The sequence below is a fragment of the Marmota monax genome, unplaced genomic scaffold (assembly GCF_021218885.2).
Source record: "Marmota monax isolate L192 unplaced genomic scaffold, Marmota_monax_Labrador192_F-V1.1 WCK01_AAM20220418_F8-fsc01183, whole genome shotgun sequence".
In the NCBI taxonomy this organism is placed as follows: Eukaryota; Metazoa; Chordata; class Mammalia; order Rodentia; family Sciuridae; genus Marmota; species Marmota monax.
The window spans coordinates 1-21,481 of NW_026691999.1; the positions used below are offsets into that span (position 1 = coordinate 1).

Consider the following 21,481-nt stretch of genomic DNA (forward strand, 5'->3'; position numbering starts at 1 on the left):
GGAAAGTTTATCTGGGCCTCAAGGTTTCAGAGGTCTCAGTTTATGTGCAGTTGGCTCCACTCCTTAGGGGGCTGAGGTGAGGCAGCACATCATGGCAGAAGAGTGTGCTACAGAGAAGTATCTCACATGATGACCAGGAGGCAGAGAGAGAAGTCTCCACTTGCCAGATACAAATATATACCCCCAAACCACAGCACCAGTGACACACCTCCTCTAACCACATCCTACCACTTCAGTTATGACCCAGGTAATTCCTTCAGGGGATTAATTCACCAATTGGGTTAAGGCTTTCAGAATCCAATCATCTCACCTCTAAACATTCTTGCACTGTCTCACATATGAGCTTTTGGGTATACCTCACATCCAAACAGTAACACTGGTGAAATTCTATAAACTTATCAAGAAAATTAGCAGTGACATTCTAAGGTGAAGGAAAAGTTGTTGCAGCTGGTCTCTCCTACAAATAAAAAAGTAGCTTAAGGCCTGGTGGGCCTATTTGGATTTGGGAGACAGTACATTACTCACTTGGATGCGTTACTTTGGCCCATCTACCGAGTGCCTGGAAAAGCTTTTTATTTTGAGTGGGGTCCAGAACAGGAGAAGGCTCTGCAACAGGTCCAGGCTGCTGTGCACATTGCTCTGCCACTTGGGCTGTATGACCCAACATACCCAATGGTCCCTGAAGTGTTAGTGGCAGATAGGGACACTCTGGAACCTTTGGCAAGCCCCCACTGGTGAATCACAGAGGAAGTCATTGGGATTTTGGAGCAAGGCCTTGCCATCATCTGCAGACAACTACTCTCTCTTTAAGAAACAGCTCTTGGCCTGCCACTGGGCCTAGTGGAAGTTGGACGCTTAACCATGGGCCACCAGTTTACTATATGACCTGAGCTGCTCATTATGAACTGGGTGTTATCTGACCCATCAATCCATAAAGTAGCACATGCTCAGCAGCCCTCTGTCATCAAGTGGAAGTGATACCTATGTGATCGGGCATGTGTGGGACCCTAAGGTGCACAAGTAGGCTGCATGAGGAAATGGGCCAATTGCCCATGGCTCCTGCTCCTGTAGTAGTACCTTCTATCCCTCAGCGTGAACCTGTGGCTTCATGGGGCAGACCTTATGATCAATTAACAGAGACGGGAAGACTGGGACCTGAATCTTGGATGGTTCTGCACCATATTCAGGTACCACCTATAAGTGGACACCTGCACTACTGCTGCCCCTTTCGGGAACAACCCTGAAGGATAGTGGTAAAGGGAAATCTTCACAATGGGCAGAGCGTGGGGCAGTGCATCTTGTTGTGCATTTTGCTTGGAAGAAAAAATGGCCAGATGTGAGACTATATAAGAAATCATGGGTTGTAGCCAATAGGTTGGCTAGCTGCTCAGGGAACTGGAAAGAACATAATTGGAGAATTGGTGACAAGAACATTTTGGGAAGAGTTACGTGGATAGACCTCTCTGAATGGGCAAAGGATGTGAAGATATTTTTGTCTCATGTAAATGTCCACCAAAAGATGACCTCAGCAGGGTGAATTTTAATATCCATATAGATAGAATGACCCATTCTGTGGATAGCAATCAACCTCTTCCCACAACCATGACTGCCATTGCCCAATGGGTTCATGAACAAGTGGTCATGGTGGGAGGGATGTGTTATGCATGGGCTCAGTAGCATCGACTTCCACTCACCAAGGCTGAGGTGGCTACAGCCACTGCTGAGAGCCCAATTTTATAGCAGCAGATACCAATGTTAAGCCCCTGATAGGGCATTGTTCCCAGGGGAGATAAGCCAGCAACCTGGTGGCAGGTTGATTATATTGGACCACTTCCATCATGAAAGGAGCAGCAGTTTATCCTTACTAAAATAGCCACTTATTCTGGGTATGATTTACCTTCCCTGCACATAGTGCTTCACCCCAAACCACCATTCATGGACTTATAGATTGCCTTAACCATCGTCATGGTATTCTGCACCACATTGCTTAAGTGCGAGGAATTCACTTCACAGCCAAAGAAGTGAAGCAATGGGATCATGTTCATGGTATTCACTGGTCTTACCATATTCCCCACCATCCTGAAACAGCTGGTTTGACAGAATGATGGAATGGACTCTTGAAGATGTAGTTACAGCACCAGCTAGGTGACAATACATTGCAGGGCTGGGGCAAGATTCTTCAGAAGGCCATCTATATTCTCTGAGTATCCACTATGTGGTACTATCTCTCCTGTCGCTAGAAGTTCTGGGTCTAGGAATCAAGGGGTGGAAACAGGAATGGTACCACTCACCATTACTCCTAGTAACCCACTAGGAAAATTTTTGCTTTCTATTCCTCTAAACTAATGTTCTGCAGGCCTAGAAGTCTTTGATCCAGATGGAGGAAGGCTTCTGCCTGGAGATACAATGATGGTTATTCGTTAAACTGAAAGTTAATACTGCCCCTGGCCACATTGGGCTCCTCATGCCTCTGAATCAACAGGCTAAGAAGGGAGTTGACTCCCTTGAGGTGCTGGTGGTAATGATTGATCGAGATTACCAAAGGGACATTGGACTGTTTCTCCACAATCGGGCTAAGGAAGCACACTGCTGGAGTGTAAGAGATCCCTTAGGGCATCTCTTGGTATGAACTTGTTCTGTTATTAAAGTCAGTGGGAAACTAAACAACCCAACAGTTATTCTCCAGGCAAGATGACAAATGTCTCTTCAGGAATGAAAGTGTAGGTCACACCCCCAGGTACAGAGCCATGACCTGCTGAGGTGCTTGATGAAGGCAGAGGGAATACAGAATGGGTAAATGATAACTATGGCCACATAATCAGTTACAAAAATGAGGATTGTAACTGTCATTGATAATTCTTCCCTATTCTATTAAGAATATGTTTGGGCATATTTACAAATTCATTAAGAGAAACTGATTGTTACTCTCCTTAACATCAGTAATTTTCTTCTTCTATTCTGGGGAAAGAACTAGTGCCTTCCATTGTAGGAAGAATAGTTATGTTAGGCAGAATTATGACCTTGTCATTGTGTTTATTTGGAGATCAATTATGATGTAAAGAGTCATATTTGGATATCAAGTTGACAAGGGGTGGACTTGTAATGGTTAATTTGAATTGTCAACTTGACTTGATTCAGATATGCCAAGGATTAAGAGGCATATGGGTGTGTCAGGGAGGGTGTGTCTAGAAATGATTGGCACATGGGAGAGCCAACTGAAATGGTGACCCTCCTTAAGAGTTGGACAGAACCATGCAAAAGTATGATGGCGTGTATGCAATAAAAGTTGGAAGGACAAAGAAGCAGCAGCAGATGAGAACTTGTGTCTTCTTAAATGGGTTCTTGATTGCTGCTGTGATTGTCTAAGGACATAGTACTCACTTCTTTGCTCTTACAAAGTGGACTCTGCCAGTTATTCTCCAGAAGCCTTTGGTCTCAGATTAGGGTAGCACCATTAATCTCTCTTGTTCTCGGGCTTCAGCCTCTTGGACTGTGCAGCTACTGGTTCTTCCAGCTCTCCAGTCTGCAGATGGCCATTGTGGACTATCCAGCTTCTGGTTGCTTAAGCCAATCTGAGAAATCCTCTTTATATATTTATACTTCCTGTTGATTCTCTTCCTCTAGAGAACCCTAATACAGAGCTGAAGAATTCTATTAATACACATTATATTTGCTCAGGCAACAACCTAACTCCTTAGTTTGCTCATCTTATTCTGCCTTAGAGCACTGATTCACCTGCCTAACACCTGCCTCCTCTATGCTGTCTGACCATTTTTGCTATAACCCCAACCCTGGCTCTGCACCCTCTGTAAAAGTGACCCATCACATAGAACAAGCTTAAAGTTACTCTGCCTGACAAATGTTGACAAATCCACTTATCTGTGCTTACACAAAGATCTGGGTCAACTGAAAAATTAATGTCTAATTCTCTAATAATATTTGAAAAATAAATATCTAACTCTTGCCAGCATGCCTTTCCCCAAACACACTTCCTCTACTGCATTTCTTGTCCACTCTCACTCCCAGTGATGGAAACACTCACCATGGGCTCACCTGAGCAACCAACAGAAAATCTGTCTCTCAGAGGGTATCCATCACAGAGGAGAGAGATTGAGAAGACTGTGACCACTCCTGCATTTTCTTACCTTCCATTTTCTTTCCTTAGTATTTTGAAATTTATAACTATAACAGTGATGATTGATGTATGGTCTCCAAAAGCAGCATTACTATTTGAACATGGCTCGTATCCAATTTTTCTGTCCTTTTTCTAATATATATTTGCAATCGTAGATGGACACAATACCTTCTTTATATTTATTTATTTTAGTTTGTGGCGCTGAGGATAGAACCCAGTGCCTCACACATGCTAGGCAAATGCTCTACCACTGAGCCACGACCCCACCCCACCCTGCCCTTCTTTATGTGTTTGAGGAACAGCAAACATTTTTCCATTTCTTATTTACATAAGTCGATGTTATTATTTTTAATTAAGATATGTTTATTGTATAAATTTTATACAACATACTGTAATGTAAAAAGATATGAGAGATAAATAAAAAGCTATATTCTATGAAACTAACTTTATTAGAATAATTTACATTTTAAAGCCATATAATTTCAAGGAACACAAACAAAAAATTTCAAAAATATTAATGTTTTATGCACCCATGTTTTTGAGAGCTTCCTAAGTTTGAATTCAGAGTCAATCAGCTCCAACTCAGTCAGGACTTTTTCCCACTAGCACCATTTGTAATGTTTCATTAATTTTTAAAAATTCTACTCTAAACCCCAAAACAATAAGGGATCATTGTAATTATGGTTGTACCTACCTTTAGATACTTATGTATCACTCTCTGCTATACAATGATTGCACAATTAAAAACAGCTCTGCCTTTGTTTTATTTCATTTGAGGATTTTTTGATATTTCATGAATATTATTAAAATTCCCTCTACTGGTTTGTTATAAATGATGCTGGATTTTCCCTGAGTAGAGATGATGTCTATGAAATTATATTTGAAATATTATCATCAATAGCTAATTTTGAATACTTGATTCACTTCAATCTATACCAGCTAATGTCACTAGGTGAGCAGTTTCAGGTGTGTACATGTTATGACTTACACTAATCACATTCAGAAATGATGAATCTGGGAACATCCATGGTTTGCACTGTATTCCCGGGATGAGGTTGTCACCACAATGTCACCTGCAGGTACAGATTTATTCCATTTGCTCCAAAATGAAAATTGAATCTCTCACATCCCATCACAGAACATCATGTAGCAAATTACTTATTGACTTAGAGTTAGGTTGAGTCAAAGGCTTCTACTAATAGCTACACCTGAGGCATTTGTGACAGATGATTAGGCAGATACATCTACCAACATTGTTGAATGAAACACTCCTCGTGGGAACTGCACCACCTTTGAATATCACAAAGATCTAGGTCAACGCCAACTACTGTATGCTTGGTGTTTGTATAGAAATCACATCTCTGAATTATAGAATAGGTTTATAAAATTTGTCATACTTAAATAGTATTTACTGTGGTAATTTTCAAAACCTCTTCCTATTTTAATAGAAAGCTCTTTTACTGAAACTTTGTGTATTTATTTCTTACACAGAAAATTGTCAGATTAAGTTGAATATAATTTTGGTTCTCTTCCAGGATGAAAAATTTCTTCCTAGGACATATTTTCAAATAATTTTAGAGTTTATCTTTAATGTTATCACTCTTTAAAGTGACAATTTGCGAACGTCATCAGTGAGTGCAGATTCTATTCAGGTATCCTCTTGAGGCACTCTCTGAGCTGCTATGGCTACTTATGTGTACATCTTATTCTCCTTTTCTCCATTTCCTTTCAAAGTCTTGCGCCTTTCCTGGCCTCCAACTCGTACTATCATGATTGTGTCCTGTTCCTTCCCCTTCAGGAAAAGTAATGGCATCATCAATATCAGCATGCCCTTCCTTGATGCAGACATTCTTCTTGTGTTCATTCATTTGACACTTAGCATACACTTCAGGTCAAGGGGATGTGTAATGAATATGAGGTGAAGAGATGAGTAAGTCAGCATTTTGACTGAAATATATTTATATTTGAGTATGTGAAAGGGAGGGTTAATATTCAACAGATTTGATCCTTACATTTATTGATGTGCCTTCCAGATAGAATGAGGTAGGATAAGTCAATTTTACCCTCCATCTTTAAAAGAGCAAAACAGCTATCAAACATAAGAAACTGTCTTCGAATTTTGGAGAATTTATACTCCTGGACATGTATCACTGATACAATGGGGAAAAAGGATTATAGGCTACAAAGAATTCCCATGCCGTAATACAGGGCAACAGAAAACATAAAAAGTGCCTATCATTCTTGTTGAGTTTATGCAACAAAGTTAAGTATTTGGGGATATAAAGGTAGCTGCAATCCATTGACAGAGGACTCAGTAGATAACTTCAAAAAGGAACTACATAGATGGATCCAAAGTTCTGGAAAGAGTTCCCCTAAGTGTTTAGTTGAATACAGATCAGTGCATGCATGTGAAGGAACTGTAGCAGGGGACTGAAGAAAGATACTCCCAGAGCTCACATCCATGAACTGTAAGTCCATATCAAACAGCATAGCTCCACGTTTTTTCAATGCAATCAAAGTTCATAAATAGACCTGCATATATATTATACACTAATATTGACAAATGTGCAAGACATTTTCAAGGAGAAAGGGTGAGATTTATCAACAAACAGTGCTGGATCAGTTAAGGATGTGGGGAAGAATCTCAATACTTATTCCACCTTATAGAATGAAAGGTAACTCAAAAGGCATAGATATAATATAAGAGCAGAATAAATAAATAAATATTAGTGCCAAAGGAAACAACAGTAAATTAAACTTTACCAATGTCAGTGTTAAAATTTTGCCCTCTAGAAGGCATCATTAATAAACCCATAAACTACAGACTGAAACAACATATTTACAGAATATACATCCAGCCCCCAGATTCCTTCTGTAATATAAAGGGCTCTATGATTTACTAATTAGAAAATAATCAATTACACACAAAAATGGGCTAAGAATTTGAATAGACATTTCAAAACAAAGATGTATAGAAGAGGAGCCCATGGAAATAGGCTCAAATCAGTAAACCCTTAAGGTAAAATGAGAATTAAAACCACAAGAAGGGACTGATACCCATACAACTGAATGGCTAAATATTAAAAAGACCAACAATATTAGATATTGCTCAGCATATTGAAAAATGGACTGTACACTGCTAGTGAAAATGTAAATTGATAGTCATTTTGTCAATTCCTTAAAGATAAACCCTATACCCACCATATAGATCAGCTTTTCCATCACCTGTGAGACTGTGAAACTCTGGTGCTCACAGAGTCTCCAACAGTGAAGTTCATAGCACCTTTAATGTAATAGCTAAAAAACAGAAACAAACACCAGTTGTTAAACATTCCTGAACTAGTTAAAGGATTTTAAAATTATAAAGAGTGTACTAGGAACTGAAATGGAACACACTATGTTACTTTCATTTATGAATGTGTCAAAATGAACCCCACGCTTATGTATAACTAAAATATATTAATGAAAATATTAGAGAGTGCACAGCATTCTGGTACAGTGTAATAGTCTTTAGCAATAAATACAAATGAGGTGCTATTCATACATTCAATAAATATATTTCAAATGAATCTCAAATTAATTATGATAAGTGAAAGAACCTGGACAGTAGGTGCAGACTAAATAATTGCATTTATGAAATAAATCCAGAAAATTCAAAGTAATCTACAGTGAGAGAGAAGACAGCATTTGAGAATTGAAAGTTGTAAGGGAAGGAAGATCACAAAGCCATAAGGATAGTTTTGATCTCATGAATTTCATTGTGTGGATGGTTTCAGTGCTTTAAACACATGTCAATATCATCAAATTATATACTTCATATTCTAAGGAGTCTTAAATTGCTGTGACTAATATTCCTTAAAAGACCTATTTATTTCTGGATGAATAAAAGATTATAATGTAAGACATGAAACTATTAAAAAACAGAAACACTTTCTGACATCAGTAAAGGCAATGATTTTTTTAAAAAAATATGATCCTACCCCAAACACAGACAACAAAAGCAAAAGTAGAAAAATGAAATTCCTTGAAACTGAAGAGCCATTCCCAGGAGAGGAACCAATCAATAGAGTAAAAAGACAAGCACAGGAAGAAAAAAAAATGTCAATTATTCATATGACAAAGGTATATATATATATATATATATATATATATATATATATATATATATATATATACCCATACTATATATATAGTCAGAATATGCAAGGAACTCAGTAAATAAAATCAAATATCCAAACAATCCAACTTTAAAATGGGCAAGTGGTATGTAGAGAAACTTCCCAAAAGAAGAAATACCAATGGCCAAGAAATACCTGGAAAAATGCTCAACAACATTAGCCACTGGGGAAATGTAAATCAAAATCACAAGATAACTTTCTGCTCCAATTTGAATGACTATTATATGAACAAATAAATAAAACAAAAAATTACAAATGGTGAGGATATGGAGAAAACGTAACTGTCTTATACTCTCAGTGGGAATGCAAATCAGTACATGTACCATGGAGAATAGTTTGACAGTTCCCCAGAAGCTTGGGTGGGTTTTTGTTGTTATTGTTTATATCTATTATAAACAGGATTACTTTCTTGATTTAGCAGTCAAGATAATTTGTCATATAGCAATACTCCTGAATTTGCATATTGATTTGGTTTTCTGCCAACTTCCTAAGTTCATTGATTAATTCTAATAATTTTGGTGGAGTCTTTGCGGTTTTCTACATATAAAATCATATGTTCTTCATTCTGCTAATGTGGTGTATTGTGCTTATTGGCTTGTATACATTGAATCTTCCTTGCAGTCCTGAAATGAATCCAACTTGGGAAAATTGGGATAATATTTTTAGGTGCATTCCCACTCAGTTTGCTAGCATTTTGTTGATGGTTTTTGTGTTTATGTTCATCAAGGATATTGGCTTTTATAATTTTCTTTTAAGCTTTGTCCATATCTGGTTTGGGTATCAGGGTAATACTAGCTTCATAGGATGTGTTTGGAAATATTTCCTTCTCAGTTTTTTTTGTTTTTGGAGTAACAAGGTCAGTTGGTATCTCATAGTTATTACAAATATTTTAGCAGCATAATTTCCATAATTTCAATTTGCTATTTTTATTACAAATTTGTTAAATTGAATTATAGTTCACTGGATTTTCATTTTTCCTCTTTTCTCATTTATATATCTGAAAGGACTTTTTCATAAATAGAGATTGCATGTATTTAGGACTATAAATTTTCCTCTAATCATAGCTTTAGCTATATCCTACAAATTTTTATATGCTGACATTTTTATTATTATTCAGTTTGAAATAGTCTCTTGAATTTTTGTTTGACTTATTGATTATTCTGAAGCTCATTTTGACTTATATTTTTAATTTTTATTATTAACATAATTTAATTCAACTTTGATTGAAACAAATTATATGATTACAATGCTTTAAAGTTGGCTTTTGTCATTGTACTCATTATCAATTTTTATAAACCTTTAAAATTAGAATGTATAATATAGATGTTTATGATGGTGTTTTGATCTCCTTTGTCTATGATGGTTCTATTTATGTTGATTTTACAAGCAGGACACATTACAGGACTTCCTAGAAGTATATTTGGGGAATTATTTTTATTATTTCAGATAAATAGGTATTTTTCCTTCATTGAATGGCACCAACTCTTCACATAGGAACTCATGCTTGCTCTTTTGTGTTTAGGTGCAGTTTCTTCTGAGTGCTTCCAGCATTTTATTTTTCTCTTTTAGCATCATGATTGTCTTAGTTTAGTTTGACTTTAATTCTCTTGGTGTCTGCTAGTCTTTATAAATCTCTAAAGTCTTCTCTTTTTTAGCCCATTTGTGAAACTATAAGTCACTATCATTTTCAAATGCCTTGCTTTATGCCACATTCTCTTTATTCTCTTTTGGTTTACATTATTCTTACTGCATTTTTCTTTGTTAAATTTTTCATATTGTTCCAAATTTCTATGAGGAAGAATTACTTTATGTTTTCATTTTCCATAGTTTTGTCTGTTTCAGATGAGATAATTTTCATTTACCTATTTTTATATTATTGACTCCTCCTTCCTTTAAGCCCATTAGTTTGAATTACTCCCTCACCCCAAAGTTCAGCACTAAAACTTTCTGTTCTCATATAATTTCAAAGAATTCTAAGTGTAGGCACACTCATAGGGAGAGTGACATGTTAAGATGAATACTGCCTGGGAAAGTGCTTCAGTGAGCTGAGAAATGTCAAATATTACCAGCAACTACCAGAAGCCAGGTGCCAAGGACTGAATGATTGTGCCCCCCTCAAATTAATACTTTGAAAACAAATCTTCAATGTGATGCTATTTGTAGGTGGAGATTTGGGATGTGATTAGATCATGAAGGTGGAGCCCTTAGGATTGGGTTTAGCCCCTACATGAAGGGTTATAAAAGAGCTTGCCTCAATTATCTGCTCTCCAGCGTCTTAACATACTAACTACCAGTCCTGGATCTTAGACTTCCCAGCTCCCAGCACTGAGGAAAATGAACCTTTTTTTTTATTTAGGCCATCCAGTCTATAGTAATTTGTAACATCAGTTCTCTGATAGGACACAAGGTGAATGGCATGGAGCAGACAGATGTTTCCTTTCAGCTCTCAGAAGAACCGACCCTGGCTCAATCCCCAGTGTGCTCTTAATCCCAAGCAGTAAAATTTTCATTTGAGATGCACTTCTACTTCTTCAGTTCCATTTTCATTTGTATTTATGTTCCATTCTCCTGCTTATAGTATCCTAATTCTACCATTTATGAAAAAACATTTTCCTTTATAATGCTGAACGTACTTAAAAATATGTATAAAAATCTTTGTGTGCTACCTCCAAAACATGGATCATTCTTATTTGGAATCTATCTTTTCAAATATATCTCATTTTACAAATGAGATGTATTTCTCTGCTTCTTTTAAGTCCAATAATTTTAAGTTGTGCTTCATACATTGTGCAGTAAAGTTATGCTATGGGCTATTTGAATTCTATCATAGTCAAATAGATAGTTTTAAGATTCTAATTTGTTTCTTGGTTGTTGCAGTGGAATAAAATCATCAGTAAATAGTCCCTCTTACCTCAGAGTTTGGATATGTTATTCTTTATGGAGCTTCTTCCATCAAGTTCTATGAATAGAGACTCAAGAATCAGCTAGAAAGTGCTGCAGAGTACATTCATAGCTCTCCTCTCTCCTTGTTTCAGACTCTCTGCTGGGACACACTCCAACTCACCCGCCAACAGGCACTCTTGACAGTGTCTGTGCTTGTCCCCACATCTCTGCTGATTCTTTTGTGGATATTCCATTCAAACTCTAGCTTATGTTTGTGAAGTGCAGAGTGTTTTATGTCTAAATGCTTTTTTGTCTGGGAGGGGTCTGGTAATAAGGGATCGAACCCACTGACACTAAGCATTGAGTAATATCCTCATTCCTTTTCATTTATTTTGATATAGGGTCTCTAAGTTACCAAAGCAGCCCTGGAACTTGCAATTCTCCTGCCTCAGGCCCCTGAGCACCTAAGATTTTGGGTATATGTGTGATTGCTCGCAGTGGGGCTAAGGGCTTCTAACAACAAGAAGTTCACCTTCTGCCATTCTGTTCTTGGAAGTCCTCACTTCCATTACAGATCTGTAATTCCACTTTCTCAATTTGATTACATTTTGAGCAGATTCCTTCTTTCCTGGGATACTGTTTGCCAAGAACTAGACTAAGTCATATTTAATGAATTGATCTGATATTCCTGATAAGACATAATGTAATGGGAATGTTGCTTCAACTTAAGTGTAACAATTGGTACCATAATAAAAGCTTTATTTTTTAAATTGTAGTTTATCATAAAACTCTGTAGAATGTGCTAGTGTTTCATTTACAAAATGCAAGGCAGTGTTATGAAGATAATTAAGTTACTGTAATGTCATTAGCAAAGCAAAATTTTAAATATGTATATGTGTTTTAGCCAGCTTTTTTATTGCTTGAACAATATGCTATAATAAGAACAATTAAAGGAGAAAAAGTTTATTTGACATTTCAGCTCCATTGTTTGGGGCTGGTGGTGAGGCAGAGCATCATGGCCAAATGGTGTAATGGAGGGAAGTGGCTCACATGATGATCAGAAGCAGAGTCCACTTACCAGAGGCGAAATATGTACCTCAAAGGCATGCACCTAGTCATCCGCCTCCTCCTCAGCCACAGCTTACCTGCCTTCTTCACTTACCATTCAGTTAATCCTTGTCAGAGGATTAGTTTACTGATTGGGTTGAAGCTCTCTTAATGCAATCATTTCACCTCTGAATATTCTTGCACTATCTCACACATGAACTTTGGGGGGATACCTTAGATTCAAATCATAACAATACACATTATAAGTAGACTTTTTTTTTAAGAGAGGAAAGTTTTGGTGCCATGACCATGTATAGTCTGAGTCTGATTCGTTTCTGATTACTGGAAGGTTCAGTCTCTTAATAATGTAATTTGTGAAATAGCTCTTTCACATTGAGTCAGAAATCATCCCTGTTCTGTTAACTTACAAATATTTAAATAAACAATAAAAAATAAACTTAAAAATATAATGTTGACCTGCCAATGTTTTTGCTAAAAGAAAAAAAAAAAAACTTAGTTTTTATCATAAAATCCCAAGGTCTTCCATTGAGAATTTCTTTGGTATCCTGAAAAATAAAAGAAACAGTTAGTATTGATGTAAGACTATTTTTTAGCATTATTAAAATCCATATTAAAAATATTCATATTATTTCTTTTTAGGAATAGGACTTTCAAACTGCTGAGAAATCAGTCTAAATTGTGTGTTCTTCATTAGAATGAAATTTATACTCACAAGTATTAAAAGCAAGTAAACAGGAGACTCAAATAATAGTATAAACTCTACTGACTCCATTGATATAATCTGTAAAAAGGACATATATTTTGTCATACTAGTTGCTACATAGACACACAGGGTAAGAATTTGTACATTCAGATTACCTATACCCATTCCAAACATTTAAAATCTGCCTATCCTAAATAGTACTCTTCTAATCATAGTTTATATACTTGGTAGACAAACATACATCCCTAATCTATAGTTTTAGTTCTTAATATGGTTGTGTATTTTTTTATCTAGGTATATTTTTACTAGAAAAAAGTATTTCCAAATTTAAACCTAGTCATGTACCTATATTTTTTAAATTAAATTCTTTATTCAGAGTTGAATCAATTGTACTGCTATTGATTTTCAGATAGGATTTTCATATATTCATATATTCCTTGTTAAAATCAAGTAGATTAAGGAAATGCTGAGCACCTGTAATTGGACAACACAGGTTTTGAATGAGTTTTCATAGTTTTCCAATCTAATTGCTATAAACCATCATATATTAATATACTAGTATAATTTACATAGTATATTGATAACAAAATTTAATGCTTATAAAATCTAATTCATGTTTATAATTAAAGTTTAAAGTTTTAGTTATTATTATACTACATTTACATGCTTATTAGAAATTCTGAAGTTGAACTCTCTTAACAACTACTTTTTGTTTTCCTTCCACTGTAAATTTTTTGTTAATTTTCTCCTTGTATAGTCTTTTGTCTGGTATGTTATTTTTCTTCCAATTTGTGAGATTTTTGTTCTGTGTATTGATGAAGGTGTCATTGAATAACAAAAATTTTAAGAAAAATACATTCTTCTCTCACATAAAAGATGAGGGAGACTCAGCTTGATACTAAATCCCTCTTCCACAAAGCCTTACCAGTACCCGTTCCTCCAGCTTCACCATTGAGGAATGACTGGATATTACCATGTTTGAGTGATGTGGGACAACCCAGTGCTCACCTCACAAAGCTGAGTTCCTTCCCAGATTGCCCACCTGTGTTGCAGGACAATTGCTCTTTGACATGGAAAATCCATGGAAAATTCCAGTAATAGATACACTGGTGATTTGTCTACAGAATGTTACTGAGTTCTTATGGCTACACTTGTTCTCAGCTTTGACATTAGAGAATCTTCCCAAGCCAAAGGATTTGCTCTCTTATACCAGTATTCTTTTTCATCACATTTGGTACTTGTATGTCTTATCCTTGCTTTCTTAAGATCTGTTTGTGAATAATGTTTTTTGACCAGGACCCACAATCCTAAATTCTCAACCATCTCTTTGCTATCATTGCAACTCATCTTCAGATAAACCTTCAAGAACATCTGCTATCTCACACATACAAATACATATCCATGCAGGACAATGCTGACATGAAGCTCCACATTCCTCAGTGTAAACTCCCCTGCTCCTGCCAATCTCATGACCATGCAGTATGGCAGCACCTGCTTTGCATTGCTGGTGTGCATACAGTGATTGCAGAAAGAGCTGAGCCTCATTCTACAGATCTTTCTGATAGAAGTTGCTGCTGTTGAACACGGAACAGTTTTGCTGAAGCACAGGGCTGTAGGTCCAGGTTGGTTCTATGTATGAATACTTTAGGTGGGAGAATAAATAAGTACTTCTTCTGGAGGAGCCCCTGAGAGGACCCTTCTCCATGGCAAGAAAGAGCCTGAGTTGCCCTCCTTAATTAGTGGAAATCCTGAGGGCATTTGCTGGACCAACAGGCCAGAATTCATAAAAACAAATCTCTTCAGAACCGGGCATTACAGAATTCTTATGACAAATCATCTCGGTGTTCTTCTCCTCTTTGAATTGTTCTTAGGAATGTAAGCATTCCCACTGACCCATCCTGGTTTCCTCATGTGATCTTTGGTTGAAGGAAGAATTAAACAAATTCAAAGACACAAAAGGTAACTCAGAATTCATGCATATGCTGTATATTTTTTGTTTGCACTACACTTTTGCTTCTTTTGAAAATTATTAACTAACTGTCTCATCTATGACTATAACCCTGAATCTCTGCATATAGTGATAATGAAAAAAAATTTCTGGTGAATTTTGTTCTGGAATATCTACTGTATTTTGGAGAAGCTCAGGAAAAAAAATGACATCTTAAAATGACATTTTGTTTTCAACAATAATTATTTACCTGCACTAAGGAAAGGCTTTCATAATGGTAGAACCACAGATACACCAAGGGGTGCATAGCATAGGATATATACAGGATAATGTCAGATAACTTCAATAATCTATCCCTTTCTCAAGTTGTTTATGATTTTTTTTCATACCAGAAGTTCACATAAAGTATGTATTATATTTAAACGAAATTGTATCAATACAGTAAGCTTTAATCAAGTATATATAAATGTACTTCAAACAACAATGTGTTTATTAAGAGGTGCAAATGACAGAAAAATTGAAATTTTATTAGAATAAAATAGAAACATTTTTATGAAATTGTTCATGAGCTAGTAAATAAAACTACTGTAAATTGGAATATTTTCCTAGATGAAAAGCAATAGAACCTAGTTTAAAAATCACCTGAAAGAATGAGAATGAATTGGATTAATCAGAAGCCACTCACAGTGTACAAATCTGTTTTACGTTTTTTTTTTTTTTAAAGGACAAAATTACCTTTGCTATCCATTGAAGAGAACACAAAAAGTTATTGCTTTTCTACTGGTTTAAAATGATTTTGAAAGTTTCAGAAGATTATGTTCTAATAATCTAAGACTTTTGACATTTTTAATACAGAGTGGTTACCATTTTATCATATATAAAACTATCTTTATGATAAATTCTAGTAAAAATGTGGAAACTCATTGGATTTTTAGTGAAGTTTAAAATACTAATTAATGAGGATTAAAACACAAAAATTATAGATAATAAAAATCACAATCAACATTAGGAAATCTTATACTGTCTCAAAACCAATATAATATATGACTAAAATTATTCTCATGGCAGTACCATCTGTATGTAATAAGTGATATTTTAAGAATTTTTATAAAAACTTTATTTCATATCACAGTTGCTCAGTGTAAAGTTCGATCATTGCTTGTCATGACCAAAGCATTTTCTGCATTCTTTACCCTTTAGTACATCAATGACATATTCACAGAGTAGCAATACAATTCTCAGCAACAAAATTTTAATCTCAGATAAATCCAATTCCCTTAAATACCACACTTGGGAATTTTTCTATAGAGGGTTAAGGCTGAGACATACGAATTTTGAAGAAAACATATTTCTGCAGGAACAGTGTAATTTTGGACAGTCAGGGTGCTAATCCTTTGATGTTTGGGAAAATGTCTAAGAGGTAGTATTTATCAAAAAATTATCGTGCATTCCTAAATTAGAAGTCTAGACACCTTTTAGAAATACTGATATGCATATTTGTTTAACAAATAAGAAATGATCTATTATAAGTACAAAAGGTACCATGTGGGTTACATGTTAATGTGTATGTTCATGTTAAAAATAGCAGATGGTGTTCTTCAGCCAACATATTTGAGAACTGGGACTGTGTCTGTCTCATTCAGAGATTTTCCTGAGCATTTCTGCCATTTGTTAATCAACCAATGCCTAACCTGATCCCAATCAAGTCAGTTTTTCTATCTCCCCATACATATTTCCTTCTGGTCACTTGGTTTTCCTACTTCAGAGGGAGATGTTTGTATTAGTTTCCTAGAGATTCCTTAAAATTTCTAGAATGAGTGATTTAAAAAGTAGAAACTTCATGTCTCACAGCCCTGGATGCTAGAAGTCCCAGATCAGGGTGTCAGCAGGATCTGTTTCCTCTGAGGCCTCCTTCCGTGGCTTGCAGATGGCTTCTTCACTGATTAACATTTTGTTGCTGAGAATTTTGTTGATGCTCAGTTAATGTGTTATTGATGTACTAAAGTAAAAAGGATGCAGAAAATTCACTCATGATGACAAGTCGTCTCATGGTCCTTTCTCTGTGTACACCTTTTGGTATGTTTGTATTCCTCAGTAGAATAGTCAGAATGCATTAGAACCTGTACATATGACCTCGATTAATACTTACCAACTCCTCAAAGTCCCCTCTTCTAATACAGTGACATTGTGATATACAGAGAGAAGGCTTGGGGCTGGAGTTGTGGCTCAGTGGTAGAGAACTCGCAGAGATAAGGCTTAAACATAAATTTTGAATGGAACCCAGTTTTGCATGAACAGTATAGTGCCAGTCAGGCTGATAATCCTGTGATGCCAAGATGTTATAGATGAAGTCTCTGCACTAACTTAGGACATCACCAAGAATGTTTTGTCCTTATGTCTCTCACCTTGCCCTCCACGTGACTCCTCAGGAGTAACAACCATACCCTTTCCTGATCTACCTTCAAGGTCAACCTCTAACCCTGCTTTCCAACAAGGATCTTGCCCTGCACAACTCAGGCATATAATTCTCCCTATTTCCAGTCTGGAGTCTGGGAGCACCAATGAGGTCAACACAAATGAGTCTTCTTTTGAATTTTATAGATGGAAATTCATTAAAATGTCATCCTTAGCTAAGCCTAGCTTCATGACTTTCCATAATTTATTCACCATTTCTGTATAACTGGACTGGTACCTTCAGAGGTACTTGGTGTGTGAGCTCAAATGTCTAGTTTGATAAAATTCAGATCATAGTTCTTACTGTGAGAAGTGGCTTTATTTTGTTTTTACATTTCTACCATTCACTGGGTAAGTAAAAACAATTAGTTAGCTATTTCCATTTCCCCCTTTTTCTATACCAATGTGACTGCCCAATTTATAGTTAATAGCTGCCAGAATAAGTAATAATAAGAGTATTGCTAAATCCTTTATAGGATATATCTTATATAACTAGTGATGTTTGAAAGTTGCTACAATTTCTAGTAAATTTGGTGATTACAAAATCATGAGACAATATTGTTTTTATGTTCCCACTTAGCAGTTGAGATAATTAAGGAAAGCTGAATTTGTTTAAATTTGCTGTGAGTAGAGGCAGAGTCTCTTTCCCACATCCTTGTAGAGTGCAGTGTTGTATTCGCTTGTTTGTCCCATATCTCATGTATTAAACTAGGCATGTGGTGACCACTGAGATGTAAGCAAAGATGTACAGTAACTGACTCTAGATATTTTCCATGGAGGAGTGGGGCAGAAAAGTACCCTTTGGGAACCCAACCAGTATCAATGGGGAATTTATAATAAAATGCCATAAAGATTATTATCAGTTTCTATGTCTCCCACTCTATGGGGATGAGAGTGACTGTAATAAAGAGTTGCATTTCTTCTCAAAATTTCAAGCCATCTCAGCACATGTTGTCTTGTTATGTTTATGTGCAAAGAACAAAGAGTTATTGGTTTCTCCTCTCCTCCTGAATCACACACCTCTGAGCCAGTTTTATTGTCATTAACTGTATTAGAATCACTCTGAGTCATGTTACATATATAAAAACTTATTAGGTTTTGCTTTTTTTTTAAAAAAATATTTCATTGTTTCCTTGTTGTATAGCCATTTTTTGTGAAGCTCAAAGTACATATTTTTTCTCAGTTGTTGGTTTCATGGTTTGCATTAAACAGACTTCAGATTATTTCCCAAATGCCTTTCAATTCCAAGCAGCCTTCTTTAAATGCTGATTACACAAATGGAACTCTAAGCACTTACATGACATACACAGTTTATATAATAACATCTCACAGCAAGACTGTGGAATCAACCCAGAGCAAGACTGTGGAACCAACCCAGATGCCCTTCAATAGACGAATGGATTAAAAAAATGTGGCATTTATACACAATGGAGTATTACTCTGCATTAAAAAAAATGACAAAATCATAGAATTTACAGGGAAATGGATAGCACTAGAGCAGATTATGCTAAGTGAAGCTAGCCAATCCCTAAAAACCAAATGCCAAATGTCTTCTTTGATATAAGGAGAGTAACTAAGAACAGAGTAGGGACGAAGAGCATGAGAAAAGATTAACATTAAACAGAGATGAGAGGTGGGAGGGAAAGGGAGAGAAAAGGGAAATTGCATGGAAATGGAAGGAGACCCTCAGGGTTATACAAAAGAACATACAAGAGGAAATGAGGGGAAAGGGAAAAATAATACAAGGGGGAGAAATGAAGGTCAGTAGAGGGTGTAGAGAGAGAAGAGGGGAGGGGAGGGGAGGGGGGATAGTAGAGGATAGGAAAGGTAGCAGAACACGACAGTCACTAGTATGGCAATATGTAAATCAATGGATGTGTAATTGATGTGATTCTGCAATCTGTATATGGGCTAAAAATTGGAGTTCATAACCCACTTGAAGCAAAGTGTGAAAGATGATATATCAAGAACTATGTAATGTTTTGAACAACCAACAATAAAAAGAAATAAAAAATAAAAAAAGAGAAGATGAAGTAAAACAAAAAACAAAAAACAAAACAAACAAACAAACAAAAAAAAAACATCTCACACAGGTCTTTTCTGCCACTTTTCATGAACTACTCTTCCAAAATAACTGTAGACATTTAGATTGAGTTGTATTATCATGGGATTAAGAGTGTCAGAAGGAGAATTAACTATGAACTCTGGTTAAGGTTGTCTGGAGAGCTATGCTAGTCATTTCATTATAGTTATATGGCGAGGGATTTCAGTTTTATGTATGTGATCCTGGATTCTCTTCCAAGATGTACTCATATTTTTTTGCCACTTTAAGTGTAATGGATAGCTTAAAGTAAAGAGCAAAATTGGATTTTTGAACCCCACTCTAAATGTTTACTGCATCATTTCATGAAAGATTCATCCACTTCATTCAGTAGCATCATCTAGAAACCTGAGACTCTTTGTTGACACTTCTTTAATATCCAGACCCAATTAATCATTCATTCAGGTTAACTCTGTCCCAAATATATACCAATCCTCTCCATTGCTGTAAATTCCTCTTTGTTAATCCAAATTGCCATCATTTTTTTTTTTTGTCCAAAACTCATCACTGGTGTCTTCACTTCTACTTTTCTCACTTCCTCTAAGTTACACATTTTGCAAAACAAGAAGAAAGATTCTTAATGTTATACCTCTTTAACTTTTTATGAACGAAATTTAAAGCCTATTCGTTGACTTAGACCATATTAGTTTACCTTGCTCAGGTTGGTAGTGATCATTTTCCATCTCTGCTCCTGCACCATCTTGATTTTGTTCTAGTTGTTTTCATTTCCTCCTTACCAAATATGAAACATCATTTTTGTTTGTCTTATTAGGAAAACTTCATTTTCTTCTTGATATTTTCAACTCACATCTGTCTAAAAATTCTAGCAGCGCAATTTGCAATAGCTAAACTATGGAGCCAACCTACATGTCCTTCAATAGATGAATGGATAAAGAAAAAGCTTTCAATGGAACATTACTCAGCTTTAAAGAAAAATTAAATTATGGTATTTGCTGGTAAATGGATAGAGTTAGAGAATATCATACTAAGCAAAATATGCCAATCCCCCAAAACCAAAGCTATATGACTCCTCTGATATGCTGATGACAATTCACAATAGAGGCAGGGGGTACTATGGAAGAATAAGTTACCTTAGATTAAGCAAAGAGAAGTGAAGGGAGGGTAGTGGAGGGGAGGGGTGGAGATATGGGGATAGGAAGAATAATCGAATGAAATAGACATTACTACCTTATGTACATATATGACTGCATGACCAGCATGATTCTACAAATGTACCATCAGAAAAATGATAAATTAAACCCCATCTATATATGATATATCAGAGTGCATAAATGCATTCTATTGTCAAATATAGCTAATTAAAACAAATTTTAAAAATAATTACTTTTGGTTAAATTAATTAATTCAGATATTACCTCCTGAGGCACAATGGTATTATAAGTTTCTCATAAAACTTGCAATTTTCTTTCTGAATATATATGTATGTATGTGTACACATATATATGTATTCTTATTATTCTTCTTCTTATTATTATTATCATCATCATTATTTTGGTGCCGGGGATTGAACTTAGGGGCACTCAACCACTGAGACACATACACAGCCCTATTTTGTATTTTATTTAGATACAGGGTCTCATTGAGTTGTTTAGTACCTCGCTTTTGCTGAGTTTGGCTTTGAGCTCTCAATCCTCCTGCCTCAGCCTCCTGAGTCACTGTGATTACAGGCCTGCATCATCACACCTGGCTTTCTGCATATTTTCTGGCAGTATATTTATTTGTTTGTTTAATGTGTGTCTGCACTCAAGAGACTACAAAATAAATGAAGTATGAATTTTATTTAGCACCACATATTCTTTGCACAAAAACTAAGCGCTTAATAGATTTTGAAACAGTGATTTAATCACATGAAAGTATGATATAATATTTGTATTTAAGCAACTCATAATTCATTGGGAAAATATATTTGTAAGCTGAAACAATTAACAGCCCAAGATAAATATCTCAACTGATATTTTTATTATACAAACTAATGTGTATTTGAGTTTTA

At 35.7% G+C, this 21,481-nt stretch overlaps 1 pseudogene; it reads left to right on the forward strand.

The window, feature by feature from the left end:
- The first annotated feature begins 426 nt into the window (after window positions 1-426).
- LOC124097088 (uncharacterized) lies at window positions 427-2,346 on the forward strand (annotated as a pseudogene).
- Window positions 2,347-21,481: the final 19,135 nt, after the last annotated feature.